Source organism: Syngnathus leptorhynchus, chromosome 22, assembly GCF_054491065.1.
Source record: "Syngnathus leptorhynchus isolate UIUO chromosome 22, UIUO_Slep, whole genome shotgun sequence".
In the NCBI taxonomy this organism is placed as follows: Eukaryota; Metazoa; Chordata; class Actinopteri; order Syngnathiformes; family Syngnathidae; genus Syngnathus; species Syngnathus leptorhynchus.
Window position 1 is genome coordinate 126,182 of NC_141216.1, and position 13,988 is coordinate 140,169.

The following is a 13,988-nucleotide window of genomic DNA, read 5'->3' on the forward strand; positions in this document are numbered from 1 at the left end:
CTTTATGACCTCGCCGCGTGTATCTGTGGGATGTGTGTGTGTGTGTGGATGTCTGTGTGGGCCCCATGCGTTTTATGAAACATATATATATATATTTTTGGTGCTATGTTTCAGTTTAAAAAAGCTTTTAATAATAGTATGAGGTGAAAAAAAATGAATCTTACCTTCCGAGGGATGAAATTAGCTGGTCCTCAGTCCAATTTTGTGTATGGAGGAGAAAATGGAGTTTAAAAATGGGGTGGGGGTTAGGGTTAGGGGTCTTCAGGTCAGAATGTTCTTTAGGGCGGGAAAGTATCTGGATATATAGATGTGCAAGTGTTTAAACAGTCAGAAAAGGCCTTTACAAAGCTCAAACCACCTCAAGTCGGTCTCTACGCTCTGCGGATCTTTTAAAAGCAATGGTGAAAGGTAGGTTGTTTTTTTTCCTAAAAATAAACTATTCTGTTATAATGCGATTGTATTTATGACGTATGTTTTTTTTTTGTACATAGATATTATCGTCTATGCGGACGTCCACAATGCTCGTGAGTTTTATTATGTGTTTACATTATTCTGTTATTTTCTCCATCAGAAATGTGATGTTATTGTTTTTCTCAACAAAAAAAAAGCGCGGTTAAATGATGACTTCAGTGGAGTCTACTTAACGCAGACGGATTACGGTGAATCACACATTCATTTATGTTAGTTAATATTAATACGTTGATCTTAAAATGTTTAACTTATGTATGTATGTTAGATCTGGTAGGTGCAGCGGAGCAAGACATCCAGAAAAACGGTCTGGGTGACACAGGTCGCGAAGGTTACAAAGAGCCTGCTTCAAACGTGTCGGATGTGTTGGGAGAATCGTCTGACGAGGGCTCAGCTCCGCATCTTTTAAGAGCATTTGAAGACCGACAGAATCGACTCTTTGCTCAAAAAGCGGATGACGTGTCAGCGGGTCACGTGACGGACGCAGAGCTTGCGAATATTAAGTACGAGGAGTTGAACCAAACTCGCGAATCGTTAAAAGAAATTGAAGGTATGTTGAATTTTGTTTTATATGTATATATATATATATTATTTTTTCTATCATATATTTATGTTATAACATTGTTTCTTCTGTATACTTCAGGCGCTATTGACAGCCAACCACAGGCTGCTCAACCGAGGCGTCAGATGACTCGGAGTAGGAGGGGTCGAAGAAGGAGCAGGCTCACACACAACCCCCACCCATCCTTCCGTGTGAGAGAGAGGCGTCTGAAAGATTCAAGGTCTCATGCGTGTGACGGTGAATGTATTTACAGACAGCAACTTCGCTCTTGTCTCAAAGTAATACAGACATTGACATCTGCAATTGAAACATCGATAGTTTAAAATAAAAAGGCAATGTCTGACCCTAAACTCACGCCAACTGAGGCAGACGTCATAGCAAGCATTGTTGAAATAGATTTTGAAACCGATGAAACAAATCATGAATCAGGTACAAGGCAGAGATTTTGTGATACCCCTGAACTAGATCAACAAATCTTGACAATTAACAACGATATTGAAATGTTATCGGATGGTGCGTATAGGAGTCAAATATCAGAATTAACATCACACCTGCTATCTGCTCTAGAGGGTGTAAATGCGGTGGTATCGGGTGAGCAGAGTGCCCTCAGCCCCGATGTGCCTAATCATTTACAAAGTGTGGTAGAGGGTCTTAATAATCAAAGTGTCAATGAAGGTAGCCAAAGTCCTACACACATTTCTTCACAATTGTTAAACTTGATAACTGAATTAAATAACCACACGTATGAGAGTGTACGTTGTCTCAGTCCTAACATACCGGCTCAACTGATTGACATTATCAACGAGTTAAATGTACAGCCGCCTGACCCGACTCACGATAATCAGTCTGTGTTGAATGATGAAATAATTGATGACATGTGCGTTGAACCCTTGGCGTGTATTGATGGTAGCGACATAGCGCCGTGCCTACAAACTCGCCAACAGCCTAACAACTGCGCTGTAATAATTGATCATCAAATTGGGGGCGACATAGCGCCGTCTCAACATACGGCGTTTCAGCAACCTGACGCTACCTCTCAGCCGCTGAGTCGTGTTCAACCCGCAGGCTCGGAACCTGTCGCTACCTCTCAGCCTCTAAGCCGTGTTCAACAAGGTGGCTCGGCTGTAGTTAACAGACCCCATTTCAATAATGTTGAAGTGCGGAGACGTATAAATCCCCCCATGCAATCGGGTAGCAGGGATTTTGCTTCTTTTTACATGCATATCGAAAATAACATCGAAGGTGTTTTGGAGGAGGTAGATGACATTGCACAAACGGGGGATGCAATTCAGATTGAGATTGTGGGGGGTGGTGACGAAAGAGCACATACCTACCAGCAAATGACTGATATAGACTCTATGAGGGAGCATGTACAAAGTATGCTAGAGCGTTTAGCACAGTCTAACACAGAACTTATGCTCGATGAAGGTTTAGAATTAGTGGTACAAATATTCAAGCCTTTGCGTGGAGGTATGCGTCGCAAACTGATACAATCCACTAATGTAGAAATATTAAAGAGAAAAAAACGACATTTGTACATGACTCTTAACAAAGACAACAATCTATGCTTTGCTCTCGCGTTAGCACATCTGCTAAACAGCTCGCTAACAACAAAGCAGGCCACACAGCAGGCTCGGCTCTTACAAGAGAGTGTAGGTTTGAACTGTCACACAGCTGTAAGTCTGGCTGATGTACACAAATTCGAGAAAGCCCTCAAAAGAAAGATAGTTGTAATGTACAGAAAAGCCGACTGCCGTCCTATGACTTTTTTTGAGACTCGCTACCCCAAATCAGCCGATGATATTTTGTTTATCCTTTTACTAGAGAATCATTTCTACGGCGTTAAATCCATTGAGGGGTTTGTAGGTCATACATATTTCTGTAGACACTGCTTCAAAGGTCACGAGAATTGGGAGCAGCATCGGTGCCCGGGGCACTGTCACGTGTGTCTTGATGCGAGATGTAAACAGCTACCCTTTAAACGTGTAATCTGTCCTGATTGTAATAAGACTTGTTATAATGACGAGTGTTTTATCAAACATAAAGAGCCGCGCAAGGCGAGAAGGTCAGACATCCTCAAAACTAACTGTGACACATATAAAAAATGCATGCAATGCGGCTTGCAATATTATGTGAAACCAGGTGCTAGTCGTGTCAAGCATCATTGCCTCGCTAAAAAATGTGCTGTGTGCGGTGACGACTTGAGGGGAGATACAATGCTTGATCCTCATCTGTGTTACATCCAACCTCTAAAAGCACAGCCTCCTTGTAGAAATGTAATATACTACGATTTTGAAACCTATGTAGATGAAGACGGGTCACTCAAACCCTTTCTTGTTTGTTGTAAATCGAATAGTATGGAGAAGCATTGGTTTGGTACCGATTGTGTCGACGGTTTTGTTAGTTTTTTCAGAAACCCTCGTTTCAAAGGTTCGACTTTTGTAGCACATAATGCTAGAGGTTTTGATTCCTACATTTTACTCAACAGAATGATCGATCTGGGTGTCAAATTTGACATTATAATGCAAGGGAGTAAGGTTCTCTCTTTTGTGGATGTTGATTTCAAATCGCGATACATAGACTCGCTCTCATTTCTGACCATGGCGCTAAGTGCGATCCCAAAGGCCCTAGGGTTTGAAGACAAATCAAAGGGGTACTTTCCACACAAATTCAGCTCGTTGGCTCATCTGAATTATGTAGGGTCTTATCCCGAGCCTTCGTCTTACGATGTTGAACGCCTGGCCCCCTCAGAGCGTGCAAAGTTCTACGAATGGTATGACAAAAACAGTATGGGGTCGTTTGATTTTGCCCAGCAGGCTGTAGCCTACTGTAAGAATGACGTGAACTTGTTATTCCAGGGTGGTGAGACATTTAGGGGTGAGTTTTTCGAAGCTACAGGTTGTGACCCCTTCAACGCTGTGACAATCGCCTCAGCCTGCATGAGTGTGTTCCGCACAAGATTCCTGAAGCCTCAAACACTGGCCATTACACCTGCAGACAACTACACGAACCAATATAAAGCTTTCTCGCAAGACGCTATCCAATATTTGCTGTGGGTCATGCACAGTCAAAATGTTCACATCAGACACGCTTTAAACGGCGGGGAAGTCAAAATAGACAACTTCTTTGTAGACGGTTATAGAGAGGTTGGAGGTGTGCGTATAGTGTATGAATATTTTGGATGCTATCACCACGGTTGTTCAGAATGCTTCGATCTTGCTAAAATATGTCCGACGACAAAACGCCCCTTTCAGGAAAGGTTCGATGCCACCCAAAAGAAAATTCGAGAACTACGTCTTAAACCGAATTTGCAACTTGTAATTATGTGGGAGCACGAATGGTTGCGAATGAAAAAGTTAGACGCGGCGACGGGCGAATTCATCAAAAAAGCTAAATTCCCATCACCGCTAAAGCCTAGACAAGCTTTGTTCGGGGGGCGGACAAACGCGTTTGTTTTAAGATATACCCCAAAACCTAACGAACGTGTGCTTTATGTTGATGTCACGTCGCTGTATCCATTTATCAATAGCACCTGTCTCTACCCCATTGATCATCCTGAAATCTTCCACAATGACTTCAAGGACCCCAGGATGTATTTCGGCTTCATCAGCGCTACAGTTAACCCACCGAGGGGGTTATATTTTCCTGTTTTGCCCTACAAATCACCTAAAGGTAAACTGCTATTCACATTATGTCGCACCTGTGGCGATGCCAACAATCAAAATACAGCCTGTGCGCACACTGATGAGCAAAGGTCATTAACGGGTGTCTGGACAACCCCTGAATTCGCCAAGGCTCTCGACCTCGGTTACACCGTTGTGAATATTTCCGAGGTATGGCATTACAGTCGAAAGAGTGACGCCATTTTTACCGACTATATGAGGACTTTTTTGAAAGGTAAACAGGAATCTTCAGGGTACCCCGCACATGTCATCAATCAGGCTGATAGAAACCAGTATATCGAGGATTATAAGACGCATCAAAATATTCAACTAGATCCTTCCAAAATTAGAGTGAATCCTGGAAAAAGGCAAGTTTCAAAACTATGTCTGAACAATCTCTGGGGTAAGTTGGCGCAGCGTGAGAACATGCCAAGCACAAAGATTGTGACAAAAACTAAGGATTTTCTCGAACTGCTTTTTTCAGGTCTGTATGACGTGACATTTATCCACTTTCTCAACAAAAAACGAGCGATGGTGCAGTATTGTTTTCGAACAAACACTGAGAAACCATTGACGAAAACTACAAATGTGGCTGCGGCGTGTTTTACAACGGCGTACGCTCGTTTGAAAATGTACGGCTATTTGGAAATGCTACAGAACCGGGTTTTGTACACTGATACGGACAGTATTATCTATACAGCTTTGCCCGGTGAAAGCGTTCTGCCTCTGGGACACTATCTGGGTGATTTGACAGACGAGCTTTCCAACGACAGCATTGTAGATTTTGTCTCCGCAGGCCCCAAGACCTACGCATACAAACTGAGAAACAGTGGACGTGTCGTGATGAAGGTCAAAGGTATCACCCAAACACATGAAAGCGGGCAAAACATCAATTTCGATAGCATGCTTGATCTGGTTCAGGGGTACATCAACAACCAAGGCGCGTGCTCGGACGTGCTCTCTACCCCGCAACACGTCATTGTACGTGATAAAAAAGGCTTCCGATTAAAGAATGCCTCATTCAATAAGAGACTGAGGGTCGTGTACGATAAGAGACGTCTAGTCGGGCGAGGTCAGACGTTGCCTTTTGGGTTTTAACATTTTTTTTGTTTTCCATTTGTAAAAATGTCTTTGAACCAAATTGAATTTGATCCTAGATTAGAACTACCTTTTGCCTGTATAATTAGTGGCCCTAGTGGATGTGGCAAGACTTTTCTGGTGAAAAATGTTTTAGAACACACAGATCATGTCATGAGACAAAAGCCTCATAATATTGTATGGGTTTATACTTCGGCCCAACCTTTGTATGATGAAGTCAAAAGTATGAATAAAAATATTGTATTTATCAAAGGATTGCCTGAATCTTTTGACGATGAAAAGTTGTTCCCCCCGCAGCAAAACCATCTGCTGATATTGGACGATGTCATCTTTCAAGCCTCAGACAATCAGGAAGTGGTTCGAATTTTTACACAATATAGGCATCATATGAATCTAAGCGTCATCATGTTAACGCAGAACATCTTCCACCAGGGTAAATTTAGCCGTACTATAAGCCTAAACAGTAATTATCTAGTTTTGTTCAAAAATCCACGCGATAAATTGCAGGTAACTGTTCTGGCTAATCAAATCTGCCCCAACAACCGGAAGTTCTTTCTGGAATGTTTTGAAGATGCGACGAGGGATCCGTACGGCTATTTACTGGTTGATTTGACGCCGACGTGTCCAGAACAATACAGACTGCGCACAGGCATACTACACAATCAATGGCCTACTGTTTATATTCCTAAGCAATAAAAACAATGTCTAAACTGTTAAAAAGAAATGCGGCGTTACTTAAGACTCTCTTTACCTGCAAGCCGGGCGAACGCAAACATTTACTCCTCAGAGCTCCTGCCAGTTTACTAAAAGCGCTATGTGAGATTGCTTTAAATCTCCTAAAAGGCCACATACCTCTAAATTCGAAACAATACAAAAAACTTAAAAAACAAAAAAGGAATATTCGATTTCTAGCCGATAAAAAAAATACTTTAAAGAAGAAAAGAGCTGTATTGGTTCAAAAAGGTGGTTTCATTTTCCCGTTGCTGGCTGCTTTTGCTCCTGTACTCGGAAGCGTCATCGGAGGCCTCATAAATAAATAAATAAAAAAAAATGAGTTTGAAAACGGCGAATAAATTGTACCTCGTCTCCCCATACCAACTAGACAGGATGACTCGAGCGCAGCCAAACATCCTCGATACAGCTGAACGGGATTTAGATCGGCAGATGAAACAGGTGTTGGAAAATAAAAATTTAAATCAATACGAAAAAATCAAAATGTATCAAAGCCTAATGCAACGTTACAGAGGATTATTAAAACAAAAGAATGAGGAGAGTGCCCCCATCACACTGAACGTATCGCAAGATCAGATAGAACGCGCCACCCCTTCCAATCAGAACAACAACAACGCCACGGAGCTGACGGAGATGGAGACGAGAGAACAGGTGCACGAGGACCCGCCGGGGATGAAAACTACGCAACAGGTGCAAACGGAGGAATGGACAGGGATTCTCGACGCTATAGGATCACGACATCATCGAAACGCCGCATACGTGTTGAGAAAATTAGCATCGAACGATATAGGATGGACGCCTCGGGGCGAATTTATATTTAATGGAAATCTTATCAGAGGATCTCATATGACCGATTTGATAAAAAAGCTCGTCGTGAGCGGTAAGAAAGTAGGCGGTCCTCCTATAGGCTGGAGTGAATTTTTGGAAACATTAACCCGTCTTAATTTACCGGAATCAAGCATTTCCAACCCTTTGGCACGTTCTGACTTTAAACGTTTAAAATACGCTAGAGCTGAAGATGAAGACGTTTCCCAAGCTAAAAATGCAAACGCAAAAAACATTAAGAAAAAAAAAAGAAAGCAAGCCGCAATGGCTCAAAAATGGGTTAGTTATTAAATATGAGAAATTTGATGTATGGTGAAATAAAAAAAACGTATATTGTATATGTTAGCATAAAAACACACTTGACTCTGTAACTCTCTTTTTAAAGATGTTTTATTGAATAAAAAGAGTTTTATAAAAAACATTAACGTGACTACGTACAATGACATTTTTTAAACTTATGCAAAGAACACGATGTCTGACCCCCGCACACTCGCCGAGCCCCACGTGATTTTCGAACAAAGGAGGTAACCATTGCATCATTGTGTAGGGGGTCTGTCGTGTAGCTATCCAAAACATCCAGATAAGTTAACCCGCATCTTCGTTGACTTAAATAATAAACACAGTGATGACCGCAGGTGCTCGTCAGTTCGTGTTGTAGTTGAATGTTATGGTAAATTATACGGTTAGAATGTTTTTTCAGAAAATCCAATATACTCTTAGGGTAAAATATATGGTCGGGTTCTAAACCAAAAGGGTCAAAGAATGTGGCCGAACCGTCTTTTTCTAACGTTAACCCCAGCCAGTGTTCCCCCGGCAGATGCCTCGGGTGCGTGTTTACAATGTAGTGTCTGGGGGGTGTGTCTGTGACGTCATGCAACTCGTCTGCTGCAAAAACGCCTCCAAAGAGAGGCCCATGTTGACGCCTCATGAAACTGGTCAATTCACGCCCGTTCATCTTAATATTAATAATAATCCATCAGCACCTCTCTCTTGGCGTTGATTTCGATAATTGAATCATAAGCGGCGTAAACAATTAACGTTGTTGTGTGCGGAAGCGGATTACGAAATCGTAGATCCAGTCTGAGCACGCCGTTGTTTACTGGGGCAATGGCTCCTGAATCATCTCCGGGGTTCAGATTGAAGACAAAAAGCGAGTAACCTTGATTAAAATCATCTTGATCGATACAGAGTGGTAAATCCTTCAAAAAACGCCCCGTCGCTGTGAAAAGATTAAGGTATTCGCGTGTAGAAAGCCCCCCGCCAAAATAAGGCTGAAAAGCTTTGGACGGAATCTGTCGGCCTTCTTGCGAGAGACTTAGATATTCAATGTCGGCGTTGATAAAATTAAATGGATTTAAATCTTTTCTCCCAGCAAAACTCAAATGATTTACGAGGGCTAACACTATTTGTTTTGGCATATGTCCGAGAAACAGATTATCCTGATGACATATTCTGGAATTCTGAGCAATGGAAAACGTTTTAAGACAAATTCTCGTTAAAGGATAAATGGCATTGCCCTTGTGTAACGCTGCTTCGTGGCCAATAGCGACGGCTGGCGACACAGTTACTTTTTTCACAAATAATGTTGCCCCTAAAATCTTGAGACAGACGTCGTTGTTAGAAGCGCTCATGAGACAGAAATCATCGTTGGCTCTGGATAATTTCAAACGTAGATCCACGTGATTCAGTAGATGACGCTCGCAGAAAAATATATCGCTGTGTATGGGCCCCATAATTTGGAACTCTTGTGATTCTGCCAGTCGTAAAGCGCGCTTCCATAGTCCATCGTTGATATTGGGGCCTTCAAAAGCAATAGAGTCCATACGTCCCCTAGTATCTTTAACAAACATCCCAGCTGAGAATTGTGAATGGAGGGTATCTCTTGAAAAATTTAACAAAGTCTCAATTATTGCCCTATAGGGGTGAGTCGCACTAGATTGTGATATAAGACGGTCCCCTAGAACGACGTCAACTTGTGAAAATATGGTATTAAGAGGATAATTAATAATCCCCACAGCTTCATTCGCTGCTAGATTGCTTCCGTCTTTGTGTAATACTTTTAAACGTAAATGCAGCAATGTATCAGATAGATCGAGATATTTAGAGCCATCTCCGGGGATAAAAAATTCAATCGGGCCCGAATCTGTAATTGCCGATAAAGGAGGAATCTCCACATACTGTGTTTGATCTATTGATAATTGTGTAAGAGGTGGAGCAAAAATATCCAGCTCACTAAGACTGCATTCTTGGGAATTAAAATGTAAAAGCGACATTTTATTTATTTTATTTTTATTTTTTTAAGAGAATATGTCCGTCCTACGTCTTGGTCGCCTTTTGATGACTGGTTTGAAGTTTTTGATACTGCGTGTCTTTTTATTTATTCTCAATCTGAGGCCTGAGGGTCTTCGGCCACGACGTGAAAGAACTACAAGCCCCGCACCTCCTTGAGCGGCTTCCGGTTTACGTTTTATTTTTTCAATGACGCGGCCCGCCACATCCGTAGCAATGTTCCGCGCGGCACTTTGCAGATGCGGTCTGGCTAGGTTGAAACCTGATTTCAACATTGGAGCAACAAAACGAAATAGCTTCGCGAATATAGACCCTATCCCACGTCCGTACTGAACTGGGGCACCGTGGAAACCAGGATAGGAACCACCTATTTGACTTTCATAATATTTGACGAATCGATATAGATCGGGATGTGTCTCGAGTCTCATATTTTTCTAATGTTTCGGTCTAAAATGTAGAACTAGAACGATCTTCCCGTATTTGAAATTGATTGGTTGATTCTGGTCTGTGCGAATGCTAATATGGATGTGCTCAATGTGGCGTTTGTTTACATCTAAATAATATAACGTGGTGAAACTTCTATTTATGAGCGATCCAAATTCCCCTTCTAAAGGCAGGCTCCTTAGTAAAGGGGCGTGGGCGTCGCCAACAGTCTGATAGTGTATTACATCGGCGTAAATGAAAAGATGGTACCGCCCTCCCCTTCGATCAGCTGTCCGCGGGGCCTTTGTCCAATCTGTTTTTAATGGAAACCATTGCTCAGCCGGCAGGCCTACTAAATAAGCTAACGGTTCGTTAAATTTTAGTTCGTAGGGTTCTTTGGTGTGAAATTTAAATCTATGGGTATGTTGGTCGTATTCCACGTTTATTTTTTTGTTGGAAGCTTTCAATAACTGCGTTTTAATATCTTCAGCCAAGGAGTTGAGATCGCCATATATCTCCCCCTGCAGTTTCACCAGGGTGGGTAGGGGTGCCTCGTGAGGCTCGGTTGCTGGTTTTGTCATCTCTCTAAAGTAGAAGCCCCTTTTTTTCTCCGGTACATCTACACACGTGTTCACATATGTAATTTCACAAATAGCGACTTCCCAGGGCCCCTTTAAATCGATATTCTGGACCAATTCGACTCTAAAGTCCGTATTTGTATTATTCGGATACAAATGCATACTTGCGTTGGAGGTCAGGGTTACATAAAATCCATCCCTGACTTCACCCATCTTGATATTTTATATGTAATGATTGGTTTTGTCATTTCAGATATCTTTAACACTGCTGGCTGCCACCCAAGAATCAAATTTCGGAGGCCATCCGACCCAGCGTATCAAAAGTTCACGCCTCCCTGAGACCGTTCGGGATTTAAGAATTTTCTGAATGCTGAAAAATGTATTTTTCTTAATTTTCACTTTTTGGAGCTCATCTGCATAGAATACGCCATCTAGCGGCTCTCCGTCGTAATCGCTGAGTTTGTAAACCTTTGGAAAACGATTGAGAATTTCTACTACAGTGAAAAACTCATCTGAGAAAGATTGTTCGTACGATTTGTCAAAGACACCCTTTATTTTGGAAATTCTAACGTTGTCTCCTACGGCGAATCTTTTTTTATCACTCTTCTGTAGAGATACGTTGCCGTACAGGTTACGGAAAACGATGTCTGTATTTTCCATAGTCACCTCATTAGGCGACATCTTAATACTACGATGAAATGAATTATTATAAGAGGATAGAAAATCTTGAATTTTGTCGACATAACGTCTTGTATTATGCGCAGTGAAAAACCGCCACATCCTGGTCTTAAGAGTCCGATTAAAACGCTCGACTGTTTGTGCTTTCAAATCCGACGCTGTGGAAAAATGGATGATTTTATGACGTTTTATTAATTTCTGGAATTGCTTGTTGAAGAATTCTGTGCCAGCGTCCGTCTGCAAACGTAGCGGGATTCCGCTGTCTGACAGAATTGATTCAAATGCTTGGCTCACACTGGCGGCTGATTTATCCTTCAGAACGCGAGCAAAAGCCTTCTTTGAGAAAATGTCAATCACGGTGAGAATATATTTCATCCCATCATTATGTGATGACAAAATTTGCATATTGATTTGCGTTGATTTCGATAATTGAATCATAAGCGGCGTAAACAATTAACGTTGTTGTGTGCGGAAGCGGATTACGAAATCGTAGATCCAGTCTGAGCACGCCGTTGTTTACTGGGGCAATGGCTCCTGAATCATCTCCGGGGTTCAGATTGAAGACAAAAAGCGAGTAACCTTGATTAAAATCATCTTGATCGATACAGAGTGGTAAATCCTTCAAAAAACGCCCCGTCGCTGTGAAAAGATTAAGGTATTCGCGTGTAGAAAGCCCCCCGCCAAAATAAGGCTGAAAAGCTTTGGACGGAATCTGTCGGCCTTCTTGCGAGAGACTTAGATATTCAATGTCAGCGTTGATAAAATTAAATGGATTTAAATCTTTTCTCCCAGCAAAACTCAAATGATTTACGAGGGCTAACACTATTTGTTTTGGCATATGTCCGAGAAACAGATTATCCTGATGACATATTCTGGAATTCTGAGCAATGGAAAACGTTTTAAGACAAATTCTCGTTAAAGGATAAATGGCATTGCCCTTGTGTAACGCTGCTTCGTGGCCAATAGCGACGGCTGGCGACACAGTTACTTTTTTCACAAATAATGTTGCCCCTAAAATCTTGAGACAGACGTCGTTGTTAGAAGCGCTCATGAGACAGAAATCATCGTTGGCTCTGGATAATTTCAAACGTAGATCCACGTGATTCAGTAGATGACGCTCGCAGAAAAATATATCGCTGTGTATGGGCCCCATAATTTGGAACTCTTGTGATTCTGCCAGTCGTAAAGCGCGCTTCCATAGTCCATCGTTGATATTGGGGCCTTCAAAAGCAATAGAGTCCATACGTCCCCTAGTATCTTTAACAAACATCCCAGCTGAGAATTGTGAATGGAGGGTATCTCTTGAAAAATTTAACAAAGTCTCAATTATTGCCCTATAGGGGTGAGTCGCACTAGATTGTGATATAAGACGGTCCCCTAGAACGACGTCAACTTGTGAAAATATGGTATTAAGAGGATAATTAATAATCCCCACAGCTTCATTCGCTGCTAGATTGCTTCCGTCTTTGTGTAATACTTTTAAACGTAAATGCAGCAATGTATCAGATAGATCGAGATATTTAGAGCCATCTCCGGGGATAAAAAATTCAATCGGGCCCGAATCTGTAATTGCCGATAAAGGAGGAATCTCCACATACTGTGTTTGATCTATTGATAATTGTGTAAGAGGTGGAGCAAAAATATCCAGCTCACTAAGACTGCATTCTTGGGAATTAAAATGTAAAAGCGACATTTTATTTATTTTATTTTTATTTTTTTAAGAGAATATGTCCGTCCTACGTCTTGGTCGCCTTTTGATGACTGGTTTGAAGTTTTTGATACTGCGTGTCTTTTTATTTATTCTCAATCTGAGGCCTGAGGGTCTTCGGCCACGACGTGAAAGAACTACAAGCCCCGCACCTCCTTGAGCGGCTTCCGGTTTACGTTTTATTTTTTCAATGACGCGGCCCGCCACATCCGTAGCAATGTTCCGCGCGGCACTTTGCAGATGCGGTCTGGCTAGGTTGAAACCTGATTTCAACATTGGAGCAACAAAACGAAATAGCTTCGCGAATATAGACCCTATCCCACGTCCGTACTGAACTGGGGCACCGTGGAAACCAGGATAGGAACCACCTATTTGACTTTCATAATATTTGACGAATCGATATAGATCGGGATGTGTCTCGAGTCTCATATTTTTCTAATGTTTCGGTCTAAAATGTAGAACTAGAACGATCTTCCCGTATTTGAAATTGATTGGTTGATTCTGGTCTGTGCGAATGCTAATATGGATGTGCTCAATGTGGCGTTTGTTTACATCTAAATAATATAACGTGGTGAAACTTCTATTTATGAGCGATCCAAATTCCCCTTCTAAAGGCAGGCTCCTTAGTAAAGGGGCGTGGGCGTCGCCAACAGTCTGATAGTGTATTACATCGGCGTAAATGAAAAGATGGTACCGCCCTCCCCTTCGATCAGCTGTCCGCGGGGCCTTTGTCCAATCTGTTTTTAATGGAAACCATTGCTCAGCCGGCAGGCCTACTAAATAAGCTAACGGTTCGTTAAATTTTAGTTCGTAGGGTTCTTTGGTGTGAAATTTAAATCTATGGGTATGTTGGTCGTATTCCACGTTTATTTTTTTGTTGGAAGCTTTCAATAACTGCGTTTTAATATCTTCAGCCAAGGAGTTGAGATCGCCATATATCTCCCCCTGCAGTTTCACCAGGGTGG

At 41.9% G+C, this 13,988-nt stretch overlaps 1 long non-coding RNA gene across 1 annotated transcript; it reads left to right on the plus strand.

The window, feature by feature from the left end:
* The first annotated feature begins 249 nt into the window (after nt 1-249).
* On the plus strand, nt 250-889 carry LOC147039001 (uncharacterized). Its single transcript, XR_015063383.1, has 4 exons — nt 250-408; nt 492-524; nt 609-659; nt 737-889. It is a non-coding gene; the product is annotated as an uncharacterized LOC147039001 (long non-coding RNA).
* Nucleotides 890-13,988: the final 13,099 nt, after the last annotated feature.